We start from the raw sequence: 25,739 nt of genomic DNA on the forward strand, positions 1-25,739 counted from the left end.
CTGGGTTCAGGCAATTCTCCTGCCTCAGCCTCCTGAGTAGCTGGGATTACAGGCACGCGCCACCATGCCCAGCTAATTTTTTGTATTTTTAGTAGAGACGGGGTTTCACCATGTTGACCAGGATGGTTTCGATCTCTTGACTTCGTGATCCACCCGCCTTGGCCTCCCAAAGTGCTGGGATGACAGGCTTGAGCCACCGCGCCCAGCCAATAACATACTTCTTTTTTTTTTTTTTTTTTTTTTTTTTTTGAGACGGAGTTTCGCTCTTGTTACCCAGGCTGGAGTGCAATGGCGCGATCTCGGCTCACCGCAACCTCCGCCTCCCGGGTTCAGGCAATTCTCCTGCCTCAGCCTCCTGAGTAGCTGGGATTACAGGCACGCGCCACCACGCCCAGCTATTTTTTTTTTTGTATTCTTAATAGAGACGGGGTTTCACCATGTTGACCAGGATGGTCTCGATCTCTTGACCTCGTGATCCACCCGCCTCGGCCTCCCAAAGTGCTGGGATTACAGGCTTGAGCCACCGCGCCCGGCCAAATAACATACTTCTAAGTAATCCGTGGATCAGAGGAGGTAGTCTCAAGGGAAAGGAGAAAATTAGAATATAATACTCAGAAGAAAAATGAAAATACAATAAATCAAAATGTGTAGATGCAGCTAAAGACGAGCTTAGATGGAAACATAGAGCATTTGATTCTTATTTTAGAAAAGAAGGAAAGTTCCCATCAACAATCTAAACCTCAGCTTTAATAAACTAAAGAAAAAAAAAAAGACAAACCTAAAACAAGCAGAAGGAAGGAAATTTTGGTAAGTTAATGAAGGCACCCCGAAAAGGTCGCATATTGTGTGATTCCATTTACAGGACATTATGGAAAAGGCAAAGCTACAGGAACAAAAAGCAAGTCCGTTGGTGGCCAGGGATTGGGGTGAGGTGAGGAAGCCATGACGGGGAAGCATGAGAAGTTTTTTGAAAGTGATGAACTGTTGGGAATCCTGATTGGGGTGGGATTACAAAATTCATAAAACAGTATAATAATAATCTCGGCCGGGCGCGGTGGCTCAAGCCTGTAATCCCAGCACTTTGGGAGGCCGAGGCGGGTGGATCACGAGGTCGAGAGATCGAGACCATCCTGGTCAACATGGTGAAACCCCGTCTCTACTAAAAATACAAAAAAAAAAAAAAAAAAAAAAATTAGCTGGGCGTGGTGGTGCGTGCCTGTAATCCCAGCTACTGAGGAGGCTGAGGCAGGAGAATTGCTTGAAACCAGGAGGCGGAGGTTGCAGTGAGCCGAGATCGCGCCATTGCACTCCAGCCTGGGTAACAAAAGCAAAACTCCGTCTCAAAAAAAATAAATAAATAAAATAAAGGACCATTAAAAATAATAATAAGAATAATAATAATCTCTCCCTCACACACACAGATACACACACAATCTCTTTCTGACCATGCAGACAGTGTCTATTCACCACTGCCAACAGTATGCCAGGTATAATAAAACTAAATATGTTTTCTGATTGAATGAAAACCATTCATTCAAAATGAATCACTGGTACCTGAAAGATGGAGTCGAACTTACGTTTTAATTATAATGGGAATAAGTAGCATTTACTGACTGCTTTTTTATTTGCCAACTACTGTAAAAGATTCAGATGCATCATTCAAATGCATTTGTCACTCTTAGACAATTCTATTCTTTATACTGGTATATTTTGTAGCTATTTTTATTTCTTGGAATTTCAGGTCTTTTTGGTTCTTTCTGATTCTTTCGGCAAACTTTCTTAAATGTCCAAGATCCAAGTTGTGCAGGTAAGGCATAGCAATGCAGCAGAATGACCACCAGATGGAGACAGAGAACACAAAGTTATTCATACGCAAGGTTTTGCAGGACGTGCTTCCCAGCCTCAGGGGTACCTCTGGTTATAAGGTTGCTTCCATTAGGACACTAGTTCTCAAACCTGGCTGCTCGTTAAAATCACCTGGGGATATTTAAACTACTGATGAACAGCCCCCTTTACCCCAGCCCTGAGTTTTGTGGTCTGGAGTATGGTGTTGCCCCTCAGAGTTTCTTGTTGCAGGCAAGTGTGAGAACCACGACTTTCCAACGTGCACCAATGGAGGGCCTCAAGCTGGCGTGTTTCAGAATCATCTGGGGAACTTGTGAAAAACAGAGATTCAGGCTGTCGTCATCTTCACTCTGTTGAGAACCAGTGTATTCCGAAATGGGGACACGCTAACTTTACAATAGTTAAAAATATAATCAGCATTAAATCTGATACAAGGCCAGGTGTGGTGGCTCACATGGTAATCCCAGCACTGCTAATAGCTCCCTGACCTGGAATCAGCCTCCTGCCCTCCCACTCCCGTGGACAGAGGTCAGGCTCTGTGGGAGGGCAGCCCCACAGAGGTCTGGGTGGAGGCATTGGTGGGGACGCAGGGTCAAGGGAAGCTACGTGTTTGGGCACAGAAGCCAGGGACAGCACAGTGACACTGCCTCGGGCAGCGCCCACTGGTTCTTTCACTTCTGGCCAAATGTGTGGCTGTTCAGGGTGCTCAGGAACCTGCAGGTGAAGGAGCGGAGAGGCAGCAGCAGGGGCCCTATCACAGTCCGGGGTCTGAAGGACAGAGCATGCATCACTCTCGCCCCAGCCTGGCCCCCATGGGTGTCTCAGGTACAGAGGTGGGACCACTAAAACCACTGGACAAACCATGCCAGAACGTCTGGCGGCCCAAAGATTTGCGATGAAACGTGTCAAGAGACATGACCCAGTGCAAACATTTTGAGCCACAACAAACAAATGTATATGAATTGTAAGAAGACGACACAGCAGTCAGGCACCCCCTGCGCAGGCTACGTCACCAGATTCCCAGAAGTCGGCACTCCAGGTACGTGGTGGGAAGGTGAGAGGCCAGGGTGAGGGAGCTGGGTTTGGAAGAGCAGCCATGTCACCGTGGTTTCACGTGGGGCCGCGGAGCCAGGCCCCATCCCAGAGGCAGCCCCGCAGGTGGGGCGTATCTCTCTCTCCCTCCCCCCCCATCTCCCCCTCTCCTTTTCCACTTCTCTCTCCCTCTTTACCTCCCTGCCTGCCACTGTTCAGGCTCCTGGGGCCCACCCGGACGGGCACACGCAGGTAGAACCCCTAGGCTACCTCTCACGGCACGCACAGGGCTGGAGGACCTTGGTCCTTCACCTCCCAGCACCCTCAAAATGAGAGGCGTGGGATGTCACCATGCTTTCCTGGGTGGGCGCCCCACGCTCCAGGAAGCAGAAACTGCAGGACAAAGCGGGCTCAAGTGGCGTGCCCGAGGGAATGCCAGCATCCGTCTGCTGAGGCCAACGCAGAGGACGCCAGCCCAGGCCAGGCCCTGCACCAGGGTGGGGGTCGAGGAGGCTGGGGGGGTGAGCGTGCGGGTGGGGATGAGAGCAACCAACTACAATCCAGTCCCAGACCAGCTTCCTGCTCTGCACCCTGCCAGGTAAGGCCCCCCCTCCCGCCCTTACCTGTGCCCCTCACCGGCTCCACCCCTGGGCTGCCCCAGATCCAGGCTCCAGATGTCTCCCTGGCTCCAAAAACCAAGGGCCGCCACCAAGGGCCAGCCCCTAGTTCCTGAGACAGCCACCACCTTGCCTGTCACTTATCCCCACCCCAAGCCAGCCACACCCCCTGTGTCCCCAGCAGTGTTATCACCTTCTCCTGACTTCAGCCCTGAGAGCCCTGCTTCTTGGTAACCTTCCCTGCTCCCACCCTGATCCAGGCAAGCTCAAAGGCCAGCGCCCTCCACCCACCCTTCCTGGGGGCCACTCTGCTGTCAGTGGGCCAATGGATGAATGGATGGATGAATGGACAGTAGTCCAGGGAGGATGTCCCTGTCTGTCCTGAACTGGGCCCTTCCTCCAATGAGAAGCCTTTCTGAGTGAGTGTACACAGTCATCCCTTGGCATCCAGGGAGGATTAGTTCTAGGGTCCCCGGGGATGCCAGACTCCATGGATGCCCAAGTCTCTGATATAACACAGTCTAGTATTTACATATAACCTATGCATGTCCTCCTGTATACAGCAGACCATCTCTAGATTAGTTATGATATGTAACACAGTGTAGATGCTATATAAATGGTTGCGATACTGTATTGTTTCGGGAATGATGACAAGAACAAAGTCTGCATATGTTCAGTAGGGACATAGCCATCCTATCTCTTCTCTGAATGTTTGCCAGTTCTTTCTGGGGTCAGCTCCCTGACCAGGATAGTTCCAGGCCTTGTGCATGTCCTCAGCTCTGCCTGGTTGCCTTACAGTGAGATGAAGCTGCCCCCATCAGTTCCCAGGAGGCCAAGGTAAGATCCTGAGGCATGGGGGGCTGGTCCAGGGACAGGGGACTGGGCAGGTGGTCGGTGAGGCAGAGGAGGCAGCAGGCCTGGGCAGGGGTGGGTGGGAGCAACGTGCTGTCACTGGGAGGGGCAGCTTCCCTGCTGGACCTGACCCCAGGTCATTTTACCTCTGGCAGTTTGATGAAATTCCCAAGTGAGAACCGGAGTTATGGCTTGGGGGTGGCTGCCCACTTGTGTCAGAACCCGACCTAGAAGCTGGGACCTGACCTATGACTGGTGTGTCTGTGGCCTGAGGATGGCACATCCCGGGGACCCAAGGCCAGCCCACTGGCGCTCATAGGCTCGAAGGCTGTCAGCCCTTAGGGTCTGCTCTTCCCTGGCTCCTTCCAGCTGGGTCCCACCGGGGCTCCAGGGTCCAAGACCCAGCAGCCCCTGGCCGCTCTGGGACGCCTGGCAGCTCCACTAACTCCAACATTCGTCATTTGACAGCAAAGGCGGCAGGAGCTGACACACAAGATCAAGTGGATGGAAATGCTGGGAGAATGGGAGAAACGTAAGTACAGCAAAAAAGTAATGTGTGGAGGGAGAGGCCCCAGAACCACTCTCTGCAGGGACAGGGGACAGGCACCCATGGCTGCGGCCTGGCACCGTCAGCCTCTCAGAGGGTAGGTGGCACACTGTCCTCACACAAAGGATCGCAGGCCTGTGTCGCCAGCTTTGCAGCCCGTTGGTGACAGTGTCACCTTGCTGGGAGGAAGTCTGAACGTAGGGCTGGGGCCGCCCAGAGCTCAGAGCTAGGGAAGCCTCCTGGTGACCTGAAGGAAGGAATAGGTCCAGATCAGCGTTTAGGACTCTGAGTGCCCACACTCTTTCGGTCCTGGAGGGGAGACCTGTCCCAGCTTGATGTCACCTCCACCAGGAATCATGGGGCCAAAACCAACTATTTCCAGAACCCCGGGCTTTGGTCCTCACTGGGGTTGCCCCTGGCCTGCGTCCCCAGATTGTTTTCTGCCCACAGCTGGTTGAGAGTCTATAAAGGGATTCCCGTGAACGTCCGGGGCCAGGTGTGGTCAGTCCTCCTGACATTCAGGAAATCAAGGCAAAGAACACCAGGAAATACCAGGTATGCTCAGCCAGAGCACAGCAAACAGGCCAGGCCACATCAGGGGCCCAGGTCTCCAGCTGGAGGGAACGTCAAGCCCCACTCTGGGGGACCGTGGGGTGGTCAGATGTACACCCTGGGCATGGACGGTGACATAGGCACCACAGAAGAGCTTGGCTTTGGTGACCCTCCCCAGCTTCGGAAACAAGCCAAAAAGCAGCTTTCTGCAGAAGGAAACCTTCCTTCTTTCCTTCCTTCCAGAAGTGCTGACTGTGGGCTGACTGCCTTTGGGCCGGGGAGTCTTCCGTCTGTTCTGAGGCTGCTTCCTCCTCTCGGCCCTGCCCTGCAGGTCATGAAGGAGAAGGGGAAGACGTCCTGCCCACACGTCTGCCAGATCGACCTGGAAGTGAGCAAGACACTCACAAACCATCTCCTGTTCAGGGATCCATGTGGAGTCAACTAAGCCGGGGTGAACCAGAGGGATGGATCTTCCCCGCAGCAGAAGCCGGGGTCACCCAGGAGGGATGACAGAGCGGCCAAGGACTCTCCTGGCCCAGGGGGCAGCTGGCACCATGGACCGAGCGGCTCCCAGGTGCCAAGCCCCAGGCCAGGCTGGAACGTGTGGGGCCAGAATCCAGGAGGATCCTGAGGAGACAGGGCAGCAAACAAAACCATGCGCGATGGTGAAAAGTGCTCTCCCTGACCCACGGGGACTGCTGGTAGCACCCACAGGAGGGCGGCAGGATGGAGGACCCATGAGCCTCCCCAGGCAGCACTGACAGCACCAAACGCTGGGGGCACTGGGAGTCTTGGAAACTCTCATCCAGGTCTGCTGGGAATGTGACGTGGCACAGCCACAGTTGGACGGTGGCTCACAAAGCTCGGTGGATTTGAACCACACCTCCCCAAAGTGTCACAGATATTGAACCCACTGACTTGGAAACTGACGTCCACATGAAGCCTGCATGCCACATTCACTGCTTCATTCATCAGCACGCACACACGGAGCCTTCCCGGACAACCTTCAGCACGGGAATGGGGCGATGGGGCGAGGAAGGCTGGTCCTCCCTTCAAACAGAAGACTCAGTGAGAAAAGGGAGCAAGCCAGTGATGTCTGAACGAACCTGGTGGCTCCTAGATGCGTTTTGCTAAGGGAAAGAAGCCAGAAACAGTAAGCGACCGCTAGGATTCCCATTCATAGGCCATTCTGGAAAAGGCCAAACCAGAGGGACTGAGAACCGGTCTGGGGGACCAGGAGCTGACGGAATGGGGGAGAGTTGGAGGAGGAAGGAGTCGCTCCAGGAGGGGCTGGAGTGGTGGCCGGGAGACTCTGCACATTGGGTTAGAACCGTGGCGGAACTGTACGCCCAAAGACTGAACTGGCATGTGTGCAAACTGAAAAAAAAAAAATCAGAGCAAAAATGATTAGTCAACTCACCATCCAACTGGGCCGTTTGCATTTCACAGATGTGGATTTCACTGAAACCTTTCATGAACAGTCAAAGGCCCTGAGGAGCTCACTGCTTATCTGGTGAATCATCTGAACCTGAAATGGGGTTTGCTGTTAGAGTTTGTAGACAAAGTGACACTAACAGCATCTGCACAAAAGAAACAAAAGCCCCCTTTCTCTGTTTCCTAGGCGGCGGGAACTGTATTCCACATCCTGCTGGCGTATTCAGAGTATAACCTGGTGAGTATTCCCGGGCAGTGACCATATTCCCAGGTCATAGTCCCTTATTCACCGGGGTGGGTGTCTACTGGGGGTGTCATTGCTTCTTTCAAAGTCGGTATTTGTGACCCACCAGGACATAGAGGGCATGACTCTAGCTCACCGCTGGCATAACCTCCAAGCAAAGGGGGTGGTCTCAAGGGGTCTCCAACTGAGACACAAAGGAGTCAGGGCTCTGACTCCTCGTGTCACCTGGGCCTGACCACCACTTCTCAGAGCAAGAAATGACACCTTCCTCCTGGGGCTGCCCCAAAGCCCAGGAGCTTGGCGGTGTCGGATGCAGCACGGTGCTCTCAGGAGACATTTTGACAAGTCGCTGAAGTGCCCGATGGACATGGCTCTTGTCATGAAATGAAATGAATTGGCATCCTCAGGAAGCCTCTTCTTCAGAGGAAGCCTCCCCAGTTCATCTCTGCCCTCTCTGATGACATGAGTCCTCTAGGTGACCTCAGCACCCAGGTGATATCCTTCCATGGGGATGTCCTTCCACAGTGACTCTGGCTCTTGCAGGAGGTGGGCTACTGCGGAGACCTGAGCCAGGTGGCCACCTTGTTCCTGCTTTATCTGCCTGAGGAGGACACCTTCTGGGTACTGCTCGCCAGTGAGAGGCACTCCCCGCAGGGTAGGTGGACAGCTGCCCCCAGGCCTCACGCAGCCAGACCCTGGGATGGCCACCCTGGTTAGGTGATCTTGACTTTCAGTGAAGGCACTTTCCTGTATCGCCAGCTTGTTGGGAGTCTTTAGGATGTCTCTGCTGAAGGTCCCCCAGGAGCGCAGGGCTGACCCCCAGAGTCCAAGTCAGATACCTTTCATCCCCATCAGCAGAGGGCATCTCCCCCTCCCCGTGGCCACCTTCTGTGTCCTGGAGCCATGCCCTCCAGCTCTGATTCTGTGCAGCTGACTCTCCCCTGCCTGAGAGTCTTCCTGCCCTTCAGCTGCCCAGGCTCCGGCTGCCCTTGGTGCCCACGAATGGGCAGACCAAGCCCAGATGGCAGCATCTCCCCCATCCTGGGTCCCCTGGCCCAATGCCACTTCCAGAAGGCAACCACGAAGCCCAGCACCCACTCTATTCTGGCCGCCCTCTGTCGTGGCCTCAAAGTCAGCCTTGCCCTCCCAGCACCCTGGCCCAGGAGACCTCCAGGAGCCCCTCCAGCCAGGCTCCAGGGGCTGTTCCCACCCCTCCTCCCCAGACCCAAGGCTGCATGGTGGCGTCCGCGGATGGGAGGGTGGGAGGCCTCGGGGCTTGGAGGCCTCTGCAGCTGCCCAGCTCTTCCAGCTGACTGCTCCACATCCTGGGAGAGGGATCTGATTTCATGATGGGCTGGGGGCTTTTCAGGATTCCACAGCCCAAATGGCGGACAGTCCAGAGGCTCCAAGACCATCAGGAGCGTGTGGTACCCACGTCACAACCCAAGGCATGTGGCATCTGGTGAGTTGATGGTCCTCTCAGCTCTTCCCCAGAGGCCCTGCATCACATGGGGCTGGAGGAGCAGGGGGAGCTGGAGCCCCTCCTGGGGCTGGTGACAGGCTGAGTCGCAGCCAGGGCCTGACCTGGGACATGGGGTTCTCTGTGGGCCGGGAATTGGGGTTTTTTTCCAGCCCTGGAGGAGACAGAGGCCCAGGGACTGGGGTCCAGCTCCCGCAGAACAGGGCTAATGGCAGTTGTGTCCCCCAGGAGTGCAGGAAAGAGACCGTGTTGTGGGGAGCCCTGGACACTGCCCAGTGTTCTGCACTTGGGGAGGGGTCTTCAGAGGGCCCTGGAAGAGGGAGGTTTCTAGAGCAGTCCAGAGGCCCTGAGCACCTCTGTTCCTCCCATCAGGACAAGGAAGGACTAGGCGCACAGAGTTAGGCTGGCTTCTCTGGATGCTGAGTGACGGGGTAAGGAGGCACAATGAGGCCCTGGCTCAGGGACCCTCCTGCCCTGCAGTGCCCTGCTTCCCCAGCCCGGGGGAGTGGTTTACCCCCAGCCCACAGGTGGCTCAAGCAGGTCCCCGAAGGACACACAGCAAGACCCTCTGCCCAAGAGGGTCATCTCAGGGCAGAGGACAGGACTCAGGACTGCCCTCATGGGCAGGCAGGGCCAGGACCCAACTCAGGGAAGCCTCAAGCCCTGGGCAAGCCCCTTCTCCAGAAGCCACGTCCCCACTGAAATGAGTGCCCCCCATGAAGAGCTGTAAGACCTTGTTTGACCCAGCCTCCCAGAGGGGTCAGGCCACCCTGATGGGGAGTGTCGCCGACTCTGGGGACTGAAGCCCCAATGGGCCCAGCTTGAGCCCCCAACCTGTCTCAATAAAAAAAAAAAAAAAGAAAGAACATAAGAGTGGGACACTGTAAGGGTAAGAATGATTTCATGAAGTTATTTCACGTCCCGTGTGTGTATATACACATACGAAATGTTTCCTATTGTAGATCTTGCTCCGAAAAGTTTGGTGGCCATTATTCTAGCACAGCAGTTTTCGATCAGAGGCGATTTTGTCTGTCAGAGGACATGTGACAATGTCTAGAGATATTTTTGACTGTCATAGCTTGGAGGGTACCACTGGCATCTAGTGGGCTGGAGACTAGGCTGCTGCTAACCCTTCTGCTGTGCACAGGACAGTCCCCACAGCCAAGAATGATTCTGCCCAAAGGGTCCATAGCGCTGCTGTTGAAACTGATTCCAGCGGAAGAGACAGGCACGTAGACACATGAAAGAGAGCAGGGAAGGGGATTACAGGGCAGGTGGCAAGTGAGCTTGGGAGGGAGAGGGCAAGGTGGGGGAACTGGTTTCTGACTCACCAGCTCTACTGGGCACTGACCTGAGTGGAAAAAAAAATTTTTTTTTTTTGAAATGGAGTCTCAATCTGTCTCCCAGCCTGGAGTGCAATGGCGCAATCTTGGCTCACTGCAACCTTCACCTCCCAGGTTCAAACAATTCTCCTGCCTCAGCCTCCCCCTGAGTAGCTGGGACTACAGGCATGTGCCACCATGCCCAACTAACTTTTTTATTTTTAGTAGAGACAGGGTTTCACCATGTTAGCCAGGATGGTCTCGATCTCTTGATCTAAAGATGAGACACATACATTAAAAAAGAGAGAGAACGAAAAGACAGAAAGCGAGATCACGAGGTAAGGAGATGGAGACCATCCTGGCTATCACAGTGAAACCCCGTCTTTAGTAACAATACAAAAAATTAGCCAGGCGTGGCACCTGTAGTCCCAGCTACCTGGGAGGCTGAGGCAGGAGAATCACTTGAACCCGGGAGGCGGAGGTTGCAATGAGCCAAGATCACGCCACTGCACTCCAGCCTGAGCCACAGAGTGAGACTCTAAGAAAAAGAAAGAATAGAAAGAGAGAGAAAAAAAAAAGGAAGGAAGGAAGAAAGAGAAAAGGGAGGACGAAAGGAAGAGAGAAAGAAAAAGGAAGGAAGAAAGAGAGAAAAAGAAAAGAAAGAAAGACCGACCAGATGAGGTGGCTCACGCCTATAATCCCAGCACTTTGGGAGGCCGATATGGGAGGATCACCTGAGGTCGGGAGTGTGAGACCAGCGTGCCCAACATGGCGAAACCCCGTCTCTGCTAAAAATACAAAAAATTAGCCAGGCGTAGTGGCACGTGCCTGTAATCCCAGTTACTCGGGAGGCTGAGGCAGGAGAATTGCTTGAATCCAGGAGGTAGAGATTGCGGTGAGCCAAGATAGGGCCATTGCACTCCAGCCTGGGCAACAAGAGCAAGACTCCATCTGAAAAAAAAAAAAAAAAAGAAAAGAAAAAAGAAAAAGGGCCAAGAGTGGAGTATTAGGATTTAGGATGTCTAGTACAAAGCAGCACGGTTAGGGGTATGAACAAGTGAAAGTCTCGGAGTAGAAAGCAAAGAACTCTGTTTATTAATAATAATCACCTGTTCAGAGAACAGCGTTCTGAAGAGTTCTCTCTGAACAGGTGATTATTATTAATAAACAGGTGTTCTGTGTTCTCTCATAGACCCGAGATAAACTAGGAAGGCAGCTGGTGCCTGCTTACCACTGATCAAGGACAAACTAGAAAGTATTCTCCACGAGGGAGCCACGGGGGCAGGGTCACACACCCCGTGCTTAAAGAATTGTTGTAACCGGTGTATGATGTACATATACTGTTTGCTAATTTAGAATGCCCCAGGCAGTTTTCCACTGGGGGTGGCGGCTAGGTTTTCCTTGCCATCATTCCTCTTAGCAAACGATATAATTTTACCATACATTCAGCATTTCTCAACACACCGTGTTGGCCAGGCTAGTCTGGACCCCCTGACCTGGTAATCTGCCCACCTCAGCCTCCCAAAGTGCTGGGATTACAGGCATGAGCCACAACCCCCAGCCTCTGATTTTTAAAAATTTTATTTTTATTTCTTCAGGTTGAGACAGAGCTTCATCTGTGGTGACATTCTGGATGTACTGGACAAACACCTCATTCCAGCAGCTAACAACGGCAAGTTCAGTGTTGGCTATTACGAAATGTAGCTTCTATACTAGGAGGGATTAAAAGTCGGCCCTTTTCGAATCATGACTTTCTTCTACGTAGGTTTTCAACTTTTATTTAAAAGTAACTGCTTAATGTGAGAAGGATAGTTAGTACTGGAATAAAAAGATGGCCAGGCTGTGATAACAATGCATTAGCTTCCGCTTTCGTGGGACCGACCCCGTTCCCCTCCCCCAAACACCCGTACATTTCACAGTGCGTCTGAATGGCTCGCGCAGAAATGTTGTTTTACGATTAAACACTGTCGTGCTATTTCTTGGAAGCACTTGCTTAATTCTAGTCTATCAGGTGATAATGTTGCTGATTTTTAGAGGCTCCTCAGTTAACATCTGTGGGGCTTCGGCTTGTGTTTAATAAGCAAAATAATGTGAACTGTGTATGGAAAAAAATGAAAGCCAATTATTCCTGAGAGTGCTTAACATTATTGAAGTACACTCGTTACGTATATTTTGTCACATTTTATATATTTTATATAGAACAATGTTAGCTATTTTCCTTTAAAAATCATTGTTCCAGCCGGGCGCGGTGGCTCACGCCTGTAATCCCAGCACTTTGGGAGGCCGAGGCGGGTGGATCACGAGGTCGAGAGATCGAGACCATCCTGGTCAACATGGTGAAACCCCGTCTCTACTAAAAATACAAAAACTAGCTAGGCATGGTGGCACATGCCTGTAATCCCAGCTACTCAGGAGGCTGAGGCAGGAGAATTGCCTGAACCCAGGAGGCGGAGGTTGCGGTGAGCCAAGATCGCGCCATTGCACTCCAGCCTGGGTAACAAGAGCGAAACTCCGTCTCAAAAAAAAAAAAAAAATCATTGTTCCTGGTGTAGGGTTTTTTTGTTGTTGTTTGTTTTATGAAGTGTCACTTTGTCACCGAGGCTGCAGTGGCACCATCTCGGCTCACCATCTCGGCTCACTGCAACCTCTACTTCCCAGGTTCAAGTGATTCTCCTGCCTCAGTCTCCTGAGTAGCTGGGATTACAGTTGCACACCACAAGCCTGGCTAGTGTTTGTATCTGTAGTAGTGATGGGGTTTCACCACATCGGCCAGGCTGGTCTCGAACGCCTGACCTCAGGTCATCCACCCGCTTCAGCCTCCCAAAGTGCTAGGATTACAGGCGGCAGCCACCGCCCCCAGCCTTAATTTTGTTGTTGTTGTTGTTCGTTTGTTTGTTTAGAAAGGGAACTACCACAGGTATCTGGCAGAATTTGCCATAGGAAAGGACAGGAAGGTGTCTGTGGAGAACAGCCTCATGGCTTACAAAGCTGCTAGTGATGTTGCAGTGACGGAATTTCCACCGACACATCCTATTCTTGCTCTCAGTGCTTTTGTTTTCTATGAAGTTCTGAATTTTCCCGACCCTGCCTGCAGGTAGGTTGTGGGAAGAGCACAAGCTCTCAGTGTCAAAGTGAAGAAGGAGATCTGCCTTTTCCACGTTGCTTCTTGGGACTGCTTTTGTAGGCTTGGCTGTGTAGTAATTCCTCTGGCTCTGATTGAAACCACTTTGGATAGTATTAAAACAGATCCGTCTCAATACTCCACAGCTGTTTGTTGAATGACTAGATAACAGCACGGCCGGCTGGTCCTGGTGCAAAAAGTCTTGGGAGGCCTCAGTTTGAATCCTGCTTCTGTCATTGACCAGCTGTGTGATTCTGCATAAGTATTTTAACCTCTCTGGGCCTCAGTTTACCCATCTGTAACTTGGGGGCCTCCCTCAAATGGGTTCCTGGTGAAAGTAACAAGACCATGGCCTGAATAAGTCCCAGTTGCCTCTTCCTCTCTTTCCACCCTCCCCTCCAAGCCCTCCAAATCTTTTTTTTAAAGAGGGTCTCACAGGCTGGAATGCCATTGCAGCCCCTACCTCCCAGTCTCAGGGGATCTTCCCCCCTCAGCCTCCCAAGTAGCTAGAACTACAGGTGCGTGCCACCCACTCCCGGCTCATTGGTTTTGTGGTGTGTTTTTGATTTTTTGGTATTGACCGGCTTCCTTCCTGTTGGCCAGGCTGATCTTGATCCTCCCACCTTGGCCTCTCAAAGTGCTGGGATTATGGGCGTGAACCACCCACTGCCCCCTCGAAGCCTATTGAGACGAGAGTCTCGCCAGGGCGATGCAATCGCAACATGACGTTTCCATTTACTTTGGATCCTATGTCACTATGTATATTGACGAGACTTAAAAAGGACCCCTTCGAGGGGGTCAGACGAAAGTACAAAAATCGCGTGGCGGGGCTGCAGTGTGAGGACGCTGTCTGCAGCCGCAACGGCAGCAAAACCGCGTTGAGCCGTGCGCGTGAGTCCGCGTCGACGACAAACGGTCCACGCAGCGGGAGGCCGACTCGGTTTGCGAAGGAGCAGCGGGCAGGGCGCGGTTCCTGGCACTCGCCACCCGGAGGTCAGGAGGTGACGGCCTCGGGCTGGAAGACGGGCGGGTGCGGCCGGGGCGAAACCAGGGCGGGTTGCACGCGGCGCCTCGGGCGGCCCCTGGTTGCAGACACCCGACTTTGGCATGACTTTTTTAGTTGCTGGCATCAGAGTTCCTGTCTTTGTGGGGCTGATGGACTAGAGTAAAGACACCCGTTGAGCCGGGCGCGGTGGCTCACGCCTGTAATCCCAGCACTTTGGGAGGCCGAGGCGGGTGGATCACGAGGTCGAGAGATCGAGACCATCCTGGTCAATGTGGTGAAACCCCGTCTCTACTGAAAAAAACACACAAAAAAGTTAGCTGGGCATGGTGGTGCGTGCCTGTAATCCCAGCTACTCAGGAGGCTGAGGTAGGAGAATTGCCTGAACCCAGGAGGCGGAGGTTGCGGTGAGCCGAGATCGCGCCATTGCACTCCAGCCTGGGTAACCAGAGCGAAACTCCGTCTCAAAAAGAAAAGAAAAGAAAAAAAAAAAACCCGTTGAGAGTCGAAGGTAGAGCCGCTTCTGCAGCTTCTCAAAGTGCTTTTTTTTTTTTTTTTTTTTTTTTTTTTTGAGACAGTCTCCCTCTGTCGCCTCCCTGGAGTGCAGGGGCGAGGTCTCAGCTCACTGCAACCTCCGCCTGCCGGCTTCAAGCGATTCTCCTGCCTCAGCCTCCCGAGTAGCTGGGACTACAGACGCGCACCACCACGTCCCGCTAATTTTTGTATTTTTAGTAGAGATGGGGTTCTGCCATGTTGGCCAGGCTGGTCTTGATCTCCTGACTTCGTGATCTGCCCGCCATGGCCTCCCACAGCGAGCCACCACGCCTGGCCACAAAGTGCTTTCTTTAACAGACAGTCTATCTGCAGGGGGTCTAGAACAGTTCTGAAATCCTGGTGAAGGTCTGGAAATTTCCTGTAGGGGGGCTCCTCTGCCCGACTGCCCACGGGGCCCCTGGGCTGGCTGGCCAGTGGGCCCTGCCTCCCAGCGTCAGCCTGGACCCTCTTTTGGGACCAGCCCCATTGGCACAGCCTGAGCAGTAGAGGGCCCTGGACTGGAGTCTGGAGTTAGGGGTTCTTGTCCCAGCTGTGTCCCTGCAAGCCCCTTCCTCCCATTGGGGCTCAGTTTCCCCATGTGCCTAATAAGGAAGTAATGCTAGGAGGGGCTTACAGCCTCCTTTGCCAGGCATCACTTTGGTGTCTTCAGAGAGGCTGACAAGTCTCCTCTCCGAATGAGGCCAACAACAAAAAAAAGTCATGCCAAAGCCAGGTGTGAGTAACGTGGGGCTGTGGGAGGCCCCGCATCCTCCGCCTCCCAGGAGCGAGCAATTCTCCTGCCTCAGCCTCCCCAGTAGCTGGGATTACAAGCGTATGCCACCACACTCAGCTAATTTTCGTAATTTTAGTAGAGACAGAGTTTTGCCGCATCACTACTAAAGCAAAGGAGAAGATACCCAGAGCTTACCCAGACACCAGACCCTTTAGAAATAGACCACCACTTGGGCCAAGCATGGTGACTCACACCTGTAATCCCAGCCCTTTGGGAGGCCAAGGTGGGAAGATCACAAGGTCAGGCGATCGAGACCATCCTGGCCAACATGGTGAAACCCCATCTCTACTAAAATACAAAAAAACTAGCCCGATGTGGTGGCACATGCCTGTAGTCCCAGCTACTCAGGAGGCTGAGGCAGGGGAATTGCCTGTACCCAGGAGGCAGAGAGTGCAGTGAGCTGAGAGCACGCCACTGTACTCCAGCCTGGGGACAGAGCGAGATTCAGTCTCAAAAAAAAGAAATAGGCCACCTCTTACCCTAAGCCCCCAGAGGGTCCCCATTTTGCTTCTTGGAGAAAAGAGGAGCCCTTGCCTCAACCCCAGAGGCTTGGGTGGGGTGGCTGAATTGTGGGGCTGGGTTAGGTGCCTCTGGAGAAGCCCAAAGTGGCATGGGTGGTTTCAAAGCCAGCTAAAGGATAAGGTGTCAGGACGGTGACAAGACCCCTGGTCCCTATCACACACCAGAGCTTACTGAGACTCCGCCTGGGGTCTCTGCTGAGTCTTCGACAGACCAGGAGGGAAGGGATTGGGGTACCAACCCCCAGAAAAAGAATGTGGCAGTCGGAGGACCTGGGTTTGAGTCCTGGATCACTCCTTCCCGGCCTTGGCACCCTACTCAGACTCTGGAAACCTGTTTCACCTGTAAGATGGGGACGACAATGAAACTCATGTGAAGGGCTGCGAAGATGTGTTCAGACAAGTGCAAAAACCTTCACACACACACACAGCCTTCCTAAAGATGGGGAGACGAGGCCTCATGAGCAGCGTGTGGCCAGGTACTACGTGGGGGTTGGGGTCCTGCTTTTCCTGCAACCTGGGAAGGGGCTGATGGGCACTTGGTGGGATTGAAATCATGACCCTGGACCTCAGGTGGTAGTGTGCTTTGTGTCTGCAGCAAAAGGTCCCACCCTCGTGCCTGTGAGTCTCACTACCTGTGTTGAAGGGGTGACATCAGAGGGGTGAGGTCCAGGCTGGCAGCTAGCAAGACCTCTCTGTGTGAGCCCAGCACCCCAGTTCCCCTGAAGTGTGATGGCTGCCTAGTAGTGATCTGGGTAGGGGAGCACGTGGATCCTAGTTTCAGCCCTTCCAGAGCTAGAAGGCCCTGGGCAGGTCACCTGCCCTCCTTGGCCCTATTTCCATCACGCACTGATGGGCACACTGGACTCTGCGGCTGTACAACTCCTTGACTCTGCATTGTTCCTGAGGGCCCTTTAGTAGGCAGAGAAAGTTTGAGGGCTTCAGGGCCGGGCCACAAGATTCAGACGCTCTCAACCCCTTCCTTGAGAGCCTAACTCAGGTGAGCAGATATGCTTTAACCCAGGAGCTGAGATCGTGCCACTGCACCACAGCCTGGCAACAGAGCGAGACTCCATCTCAAAAAAAAATAATAATAATAGGCCACCTCCTACCTTAGGCCCCCAGAGGGTCCCCATTCTATCTTTGTGGGAAAAAGAGGAGTCCTTGCCTCAGTCCCCAGAGGCTGGGGTGGGGTGGCTCTCTTGCTCAGCTCCTGGAGCTGTGTGTCTTTTGTAGCCTAATATTTTACTTAATAGGTCATGAGCATTGACTATTTTTCTAAACCATCACTTTCAAGACGGAGCAAGACTCCATCTCAAAACAACAGCAACAAAACGCCCATCACCACAACTGAGAGACTGCGAAGTCTCAAGAACTCTGATGGCACCGACTTCTGGCAGTTGTGCAAAATGATCCCAAACCGCTACTCTCTGTTCTCGTTTCATGACTGTATGAAAGTCCATCGTATTAATACACGATCACTTAACCAAGTCTCTTGTTGAATGTTTTCTAATTTCTGGTTGATTGACATGTAACTCTTCAGACGTTGAATCTTGACGTATGATGTGAGGCACAGATGGGACTTGATGGCTTTCCAAGCCCTTAGCCGATCGTCCCTGCACCATTGATTTAATAATCAAGACATCGTCTCCCCACGGCTTTGAAATGCCTCAGCGCCCATGTCTGCCATTCCTGCAGGTCTCTGTGGGCTTCCTAGTTACTCTTCCCGCTGCTCTTCTATTCTCGTGCTAGTCCCGAACCTCTTTGACTTTGCGGCAGGAAGTTCCGTGGTGGGATGGCCGACCACGCAAGGCTGGTTCCGCGGGGTTCCTCTGCTGGTTATGGCCTGACACGACTTTTGCTTGGGAATGTCAACTGCAGCCAGTTGTGACTGAACATTTAGTATTGACATTTAAAACCAGCACTTTCTCTTTAAGAGGAGGAAAGTGTTTCGATGATTGCAGAACTAGGTCTTCATACTAACTAGTCATCATCCTTAAGAACACCCATCACTGGCCGGGTGCGGTGGCTCACGCCTGTAATCCCAGCACTTTGGGAGGCTGAGCTGGGTGGATCATGAGGTCAGGAGATGGAGACCAGCTAACATGGTGAAACCGTGCCTCTACTAAAAGTACAAAAATTAGCCGGGTGTGGTGGCGTGCACCTGTAGTCTCGGCTACTCGGGAGGCCGAGGCAGGAGAATCGCTTGAACCCAGGAGGCAGAGGTTGCAGTGAGCTGAGATCACACCACTGCACTCCAGCCTGGGCAACAGAGCAAGACTCTGTCCCTACCCTCACCACCCCCCCCCCAAAAAAAGTGCCCATCACCACAACTGTCCAAGAGACTGGGAAGTCTCAAGAACTCTGATGACACTGACTTCTTGCTGTTTTGCAGAATGATCCCAAACCCCTACTCTTTGGTTCTCCTAGCTGCTTTTTGAAATTGTTCTCCCACCTCGGTGTCAAGTCATCCACAGTCACTTCTTGCCTCTAACAGCTCTCCTTCTTGTCATATTCTGCCCTGATCACCCATGGGTTGCAAACTCCAATAATTAAGCTTGGTGACGTTTTTGGTTGCTGCCGTGTGCTGCCTGCCTCTTTGTGCCAGGCTCTGCTAGACAGTTTCTGTAACCTCGAATCCTTACCACAACTGTTGTGCAGCTGTGATTATCCTTACATGTTGAGATGAGAATTGTTTAGCAGTGAATGATGATAGACCGTTTCTGAAACAAGATGGATAGTCGTGTACCGGAAACTTGAAGGATCCTTTGGGGAAAGCATCTCAGTAAAGCCCCTGAGTCTCGGTGCGTGGGAGGGAGAAGGGGAAATGAAAGTCAGGTTGCAAAGCGTTATCAAGGACAAAGCGGGGACAGGGGTAGAGAAAGGCAAGGGGCCTCTGGTCAAGCAGAATTTGGGAGGGGTAGGAAGGGATTAGATGAAGCGCTGAAATGGAGGCACTGGTTCAGGGGAGGAGAGGGCAATATCCGCTCCTCTGAGTTATCATAGTAGGAGAAGCTATATAAAGATGCAGAGAAATCGGGAGGTTGGGCAACGCTGCTGGTCACAGATGTTTTGTGGGAAAGGAGAGAGAAGTCATTGGACAAAGCTGTTGAGCTCCTCATTGGGATGAAGCCCAGTGGCCCACAGCAGTAGCTGGCTCGAAATTGGACCCTGTATCGAGAGCCTGCACTTCCCTACCTGACTTCTCTCTCCGACAGTGTTTCCGGGGATCACCTCCCAAACCAGCTGCTTGCTTCCAAATCCTTGGTCCTGGGTCGGCTTCCAGAGGAACTAGAAGACGGTATTGATGCCTGCAGCGTTACCCACCATGGCCCACGTCTACATGGTCCAGCCCTAAACTCAAGTCCTAGATTTTCAGCTACCTCTTGGATATTTCCACTTGGATGTCTGTGTAGGGTAGTTCCTAAGATTCTGTTTGTAATGATCCACCTTTGGGGCTGGAAAGAAAGCAAGGGAAAATAATATTAGTCTTTCTATTAGAAACTTTTCTGCAGAAATTTTGTTGTAATTTTTTTTTTTTTTTTTTTTTGAACTCCTGGCCTCAAGTGATCCACCTGCCTCGGCTTCCCAAAGTTCTGGGATTACAGGTGTGAGCCACCACACCCAGCCCAGAGCATTTTTATAGTAGCCTTAAACTGGAAACAACCCAAATGCCCATCAACAGATACATGGATACACAGAATGCAGTATCTCTATTCAATGGAATCATGTTCGGCTATGAAATAATGCAATACTAATACAGGCAACAACATGGATGAACCTGGAACATATTATGCTAAGTCAAAGGAGCCAGCAACAAATATTGCAGGATTCCACTGAGATGAAATGGCCAGAATAGGAAAACCCATGGAGTCAGCACATAGATCAGTGGCTGCCACGCATGAGGAGAAATGGCAGCAGGGGTGGGGGGAACTGGAGGGTGATACGGAAGGAGTGCGGGGTTTCTTGGAAGATAATGAAAATATTTGGGCTGGGGCACAACGGCTCATGCCTGTAATCCCAGCACTTTGGGAGGCTGAGGCAGGCAGATCATCTGAGCTCAGGAGTTTGAGACCAGCCTGGCTAACATGGCGAAACCCTGTCTCTACTAAAAATACAAAAATTAGCTGGACGTGGTGGTGTCAGAACCAGTTTCAAATGAGGAAAATGACTTGCCTTCTCGAGCCCCACGTTCTTCATCTGTTAGAGAGAAAGAGAAAATATGGCATTTACAAGTGCGCAAGGGCCTGACATCTGCCAGAAATGCAACCAGTGTCGAGTCCCTCCACTGCTCAGAGGGCTGTGTTGGAAATTAAAATGCCCCTTCTCAGTAAGGCCTCCCTGGGCACCCGATCTCAAATGTCATGTCCTCCCGCTTTTCTCCTTCCTGCGGATCCCTGTCTAACATTTGACTTCTTCATCTGGCTCATTCTCTCTCCCTCGGCGAAGGGCATCACCATGAGGCAGGGAAGCTGTGTCCGGAGGGCTCAGTAACATATCCGTGGTGCCTAGACCAGTGCTTGGGACGTGAGTCTTTGTTGAGTGCATGGACGGGCACTGCTTTAGCTCTTAGGCTGTTGTTATCAGAATCCGTTTCTTCCACGCCTCTGAAGCCAGAATTGATGCGCATGGAGAGGGTGTAAAGCTGTTGAAAAGCACAGCCCAAGCAGCAAATAGCCAAGGCTGAGGCTCTGGGGACAGCAGGAGACGAAGGAATACTTGACGACTTCATAGTGGGATGCCTGAGGAATTCACATAGTCAAGAGCTGCTAGGTAATAAGAGGAGAGTCTTGGGCAGCCCTCAGATAGAATATTGTTCCTCCTTCTCTCTCCACCTTACCCCGCGTACAAGAGACGAATCCGGTTCCATGACCCCGCAGTCCATTGCAGTCCCCGAAATGCATCCTAACTGCCTTCCTCATGCTCAGTTTCCAGGTTCCTCATTTCCTTGGCTTATTCACCCTGCATCAGTTTCCAGTATGGCCCAGTCTCCATGATCAACACACTCAGTGTGGGATTCTCCATTCAAGCTCTGATCTTGATTTTATACTCACCCTCTAGCTTCAGGCACTCAACATTTAGGTCAGAGGCACCCTACACTGTAAGCCCTTTCCAGGGCAGAGCGGAACAGAACATGGGTTTGAAGTCGGGTGGTTCTGGGTTCCGATCCTGAGTCCTTGAATAACTAGCTGCACGATCTTGGTCAATTTACCTGACCTCAGTTTTCCTACTTGTGAGATATAAAGATAAATATTATATGGCAAGGTTGATTGTCAGCAGTGATTGTCAAAGTCTGGTCTTTGGAACATTAATCCTATGAGATGGAAAAGGGTTTTTTTTTTTTTTTGAGACGGAGTTTCACTCTTGTTACCCAGGCTGGAGTGCAATGGCGCGATCTCGGCTCACCGCAACCTCCGCCTCCTGGGTTCAGGCAATTCTCCTGCCTCAGCCTCCTGAGTAGCTGGGATTACAGGCACGCGCCACCATGCCCAGCTAGTTTTATTGTATTTTTAGTAGAGACGGGGTTTCACCATGTTGACCAGGATGGTCTCGATCTCTCGACCTCGTGATCCACCCGCCTCGGCCTCCCAAAGTGCTGGGATCACAGGCTTGAGCCACCGCGCCCGGCGGAAAAGGGTTTTATTGTCAAGTGAGTTTGGCAAATGCTGAATATCTGTCTTCATCTTGGGAATTCTCGAATAACCAAAGAATAGGTTCGACTTTCATTAACACAGCCTTTTCCAAGCAACAGAACCGTTTTTGCAAGGAATACCCGTCAGCCTCCTGCAGGATCGGTGTTCTGTGTAACCCGCCGTGGGGACAGCTGCTCGGAAAGCCTGGAAATGCACAGCAGGCCCTTGGCGCGGCTCCTGGCCCGCGCGTCACGTACACCAGCAAGCATGAGCCCTGCTGCGTTTCTTCCTAATGTCAGGGATGTTTAGTCAAACCTTTCCTACCTCTCCTATAAACAAGCATTTTAGGCTGCTGAGACAAGTCATTTTGCAGAATCTTTTTGTTGAGCCCTTTTCGTCAAAGGGAAATAACACAAACTGAAGTTAATGACATCTGTACTTTTTTTGAGATAGAGCCTTGTTCTGTCGCCCAGGCTGGAGTGTAGTGCGCCATCTTGGCTCACTGAAACCACTGCCTCCCGGGTTCAAGTGATTGTCCTGCCTCAGCCTCCCGAGTGGCTGGGACTGCAGGTGCACATCACCATGACCAGCTTTTATATTTTCTTAGTAAAGATAGGGTTTCGCCATGTTGGCCAGGCTGATCTTGAACTCCTTACCTCAAGTGATCCACCCACTTCAGCCTCCCAAAGTGCTGACATTACAGCCATGAGCCACTATGCCTGGCCCACATCTGTACATTTAAAGCTAAAATACGAGCACTCATGAGCCTAGCTATGAAGAACAGCCAGCCACTCTTGTATTTCTGGGAAGCGACTACTCAGATCTGCATGGGGAAGGTGGGTGACTTGCCCAAAGTAGCAGAGTCTGAGCTCTTTCTAGTGACACCACCACCCTACACACACAAATTAGGGTATGTCCCATCATGTAGGTTAAGGGGATGTGAATACCTTCATGTCCCATTGTTCTTAAAAAAAAACAAAAGTCTAGAGGCCAGGTGTGGTGGCTCACGCCTGTAATCCCAGCAACTTTAGGAGGCTGAGGTGGGCAGATCATGATGTCATGAGTTCGAGACCATCCTAACCAACATGGTGAAAACCCATCTCTACTAAAAATACAAAGAAATTAGCTGGGCGTGGTGGCGTGTGCCTGTAGTCTCAGCTACTTGGGAGACTGAGGGAGGAGACTCGCTTGAACCCAGGAGGCGGAGGTTGTGGTGAGCCAAGATCACGCCACTGCACTCCAGCCTGGGCGACAAAGTGAGACTGTCTCAAAAAAAAAAAAAAAAAGTCTAGCAACATGTATCCCAAAAGCCTTACAAATATTTTCATTTGGGAACACCACTTCTGAAATTACTGTAAGGAAACCATCTAAAATAAAGACAAAGGAGGTGCATAAAGATAACTGAGGCCAGATGCATGGATCACACCTGTAATTCCAGTGCTTTGGGAGGATGAGGCAAGAAGATTGCTTGAGCCCAGGTGTTCGAGGCTGCAGTGAGCTATGATCACATCACTGCACTCCAGCCTGGGCAATAGAGTGAGACCCTGTCTGTTAAACAAAATTATATTCGTCACAACATAATAACAGACAGAACCAGAAACAACCCAACAGTTGGAGAATAGTTAAATGTCCAACAGCTAAGGAATGATTAAATCCATTATGAGGCTCTTTACATTAAATATCTTGCAGCCATTTAGAACACTGTTTATAAAGAATTTTGAATAATATGGAACATGCTTATAATATAAGGTTAAGGGAATAAAACAGGCTACAAAAATAAAATATATGTACTATAATAACAGCTATGTTGATGCACAGAGAGAAAAAAAATTACCAATATATTAGGAGTGGTTATTGGTGAGAGATGATGAAAGATTTTTCATTCTGTTCTTTGTATATATATATTTTTTTAAAGAATGAGTTTTGCTCTATCACCCAGGCTGGAATGCAGTGGCACAATCTCAGCTCACTGCAACCTCTGCCTCCTGGATTCAAGCGATTCTCCTGCCTCAGCCTCCCGAGTAGCTGGGATTACAGGCATGCGCCACCATGCATGGCTAATTTTGTATTTTTAGTAAAGACGGGGTTCACTATGTTGGTCAGGCTGGTCTCGAACTCCCGACCTCAGGTGATCTGCCCACCTCAGTCTCCCAAAGTGCTGGGATTGCAGGCATGAGCCACTGTGCCTGGCTCTATTCTATATACTTTCCTTTATTTTCTCTTTTTATTCTACATGTTTTTCTGTATTTCCAAGTTTTATACAATAGTGATCAAGAAAAGGTAATTATTTATTTAAAAAGAAGAAAAAGCCCATGAGTTATCAGAACTCAGTAGATCTAAATGGTGTTACAAACACTATTGTGTTCAGTGGTATCTCCCCTGTCTAAGCAGTGCCAGGTTAGGGAACACTGCCCATCAATGTTTCCCCAACTCCAGGAACCATCTGTCCCATACTGTCATATCTGTGTAGAACCTACACCATTACTTAATATTTTTATAGAAATCAACTCAGTTTTTTAAATTTGAATACCTGTATTTCAAGAAAAATCGTAAATCACTCTAAGCAGAAAAATAATGTCACATGCCATGAATGGGAAGTAATCACAAAAAGAAATGCAATAAAACAAAACAATCTCATTAAATTCCAAACCGGTAAACCTTCTGAGCTTGAGACCTATTTTTGCTCTGTTTAATAAAAGCGGGGGCTGAGGGACAGATTTACAAGGGTTTGAGAGTCAGCCTAGCCTAGCAACAGACTCCTCAAAGGCTTCAGGAAGACTGAAAGACAATGAAAATTATTTTCTCACTAGACGTTTCGTTTGTAATGATTTGCCCACCTACCACCTGACCTGCCTAGGATGCAACACCAGGGGAAAGTGCCATGCCGTGTTCCCGGCACCAGTGGGTCTCCCGAGTCTGCCAGTCACTTACCCAGCTGCTTTCAAACTCAAGAGCAGGTGTTCGTTCCATCAGTGCTTTTCCACTCCTCTTACCATTCCAAAGTCCTGTCTTTGTTCAAGACCATGGTATTTGCATGCAGTATTTTTAGTGTCTTCATCATTTATTTGCAAATTATGCCTCAGGGTTTGTGAAACCATAAACTTTCCAATGCTGTGCCAGTCCTGAGTCTGAAACAGGCCAGGCAAGTCGATGGGGGCACAAACATGCCACCTGTGCAGAGAAATGGTGGAAGCCAGATTAGAGCTCGGTGAACTTAAATGTCACTCATTACGCAGAGGAGGACGCTGAGGCCCGAAAGGAGGGAGGCACTGATGATCAGTGACAGAGCTGAGTTAGGATCCTGTGCCCAACTCTCAGTCCAGCGTCATCTTTTCACCACACTCTATCTGAAATTTGCTCAGAACCAAAGATCACTGGTCGCTTCTAGTTTGAAAGGTTCGCCTGCTTTGGAATCCCCTTCTAGCCGCAGGATCAGAAACTATTAATAACGTCAGAGGCCAGGCTGGGCACAGTGGCTCACATCTGTAATCCCAGCACTTTGGGAGGCCAAGAAGGGGGGATCGCTTGAAGCCGGGAGTTCGAGACCAGCCTGGTCAACATAGTGAAACCCCGTCTCTACTAAAAATACAAAAATTAGCCAGGTGAGGTGACGCGTGCCTGTAGTCCCAGCTACTCAGGAGGCTGAGGCAGGAGAATCACTTGAACCTGGGAGGCGGAGGCTGCAGTGAGCCAAGATGGTGCCACAGCAGTCCAGCCTGGGCAACAGAGCAAGACCCTCTCTCAAAATAAATAAATAAATGGAAAAAAACATCAGAGGCCAATATAAAGAAGAGAAGGAATCCTCCTGAAAGGGTTTCTCTTTGCATCCCTGAAATATCAGTGACCTCTCTTCTACTGGGAGCCTGTAGAAGAAACATGGGCCCATGACCTTCAGCGGGAGAGACCTCGTATGGCACATTCAACCATATACAGAGCCTCTCTATCTCCTAGGCCTCCTGTCCAGCTGCCTCATTTTATAGAAGTGAGTTGGTCCCAGAGAAGAAGGGTGCCTTGCTTCAGATCGCCCAGCTAGTAGGTGGCAGTATTAGGCTTAGAATGCAAGTCTTCTGGATCCAAGGCTATTGCTTATTAAAAAAAAATAAAATTAAAAAAAAAAAAAATTCACTTTTCAGGCCTGACACAGTGGCTCACGCCTGTAATCCCAACACATTGGGTGATCAAGGCAGGCAGATCACTTGAGCCCAGTAGTTT

The 25,739-nt window shown here is 51.0% G+C and overlaps 1 long non-coding RNA gene across 8 annotated transcripts; it reads left to right on the forward strand.

Annotated features, from left to right (window-relative positions):
* LOC104651569 (uncharacterized) lies at nucleotides 1-12,226 on the forward strand. 8 transcript variants are annotated; one of them, XR_012514499.1, is made up of 8 exons: nucleotides 1-3,913; nucleotides 4,293-4,331; nucleotides 4,815-4,878; nucleotides 5,344-5,448; nucleotides 5,777-7,117; nucleotides 7,667-7,778; nucleotides 8,493-8,585; nucleotides 11,524-12,226. It is a non-coding gene; the product is annotated as an uncharacterized LOC104651569 (long non-coding RNA). The 8 variants fall into 8 exon arrangements; XR_745014.3 differs by having other exon boundaries at nucleotides 1-4,331; XR_012514496.1 differs by having other exon boundaries at nucleotides 1-5,448; nucleotides 5,777-6,958; nucleotides 7,067-7,117.
* The last annotated feature ends 13,513 nt before the right edge of the window (nucleotides 12,227-25,739 follow it).

Source organism: Saimiri boliviensis, chromosome 17 (genome assembly GCF_048565385.1).
Source record: "Saimiri boliviensis isolate mSaiBol1 chromosome 17, mSaiBol1.pri, whole genome shotgun sequence".
Classification (NCBI taxonomy): domain Eukaryota; kingdom Metazoa; phylum Chordata; class Mammalia; order Primates; family Cebidae; genus Saimiri; species Saimiri boliviensis.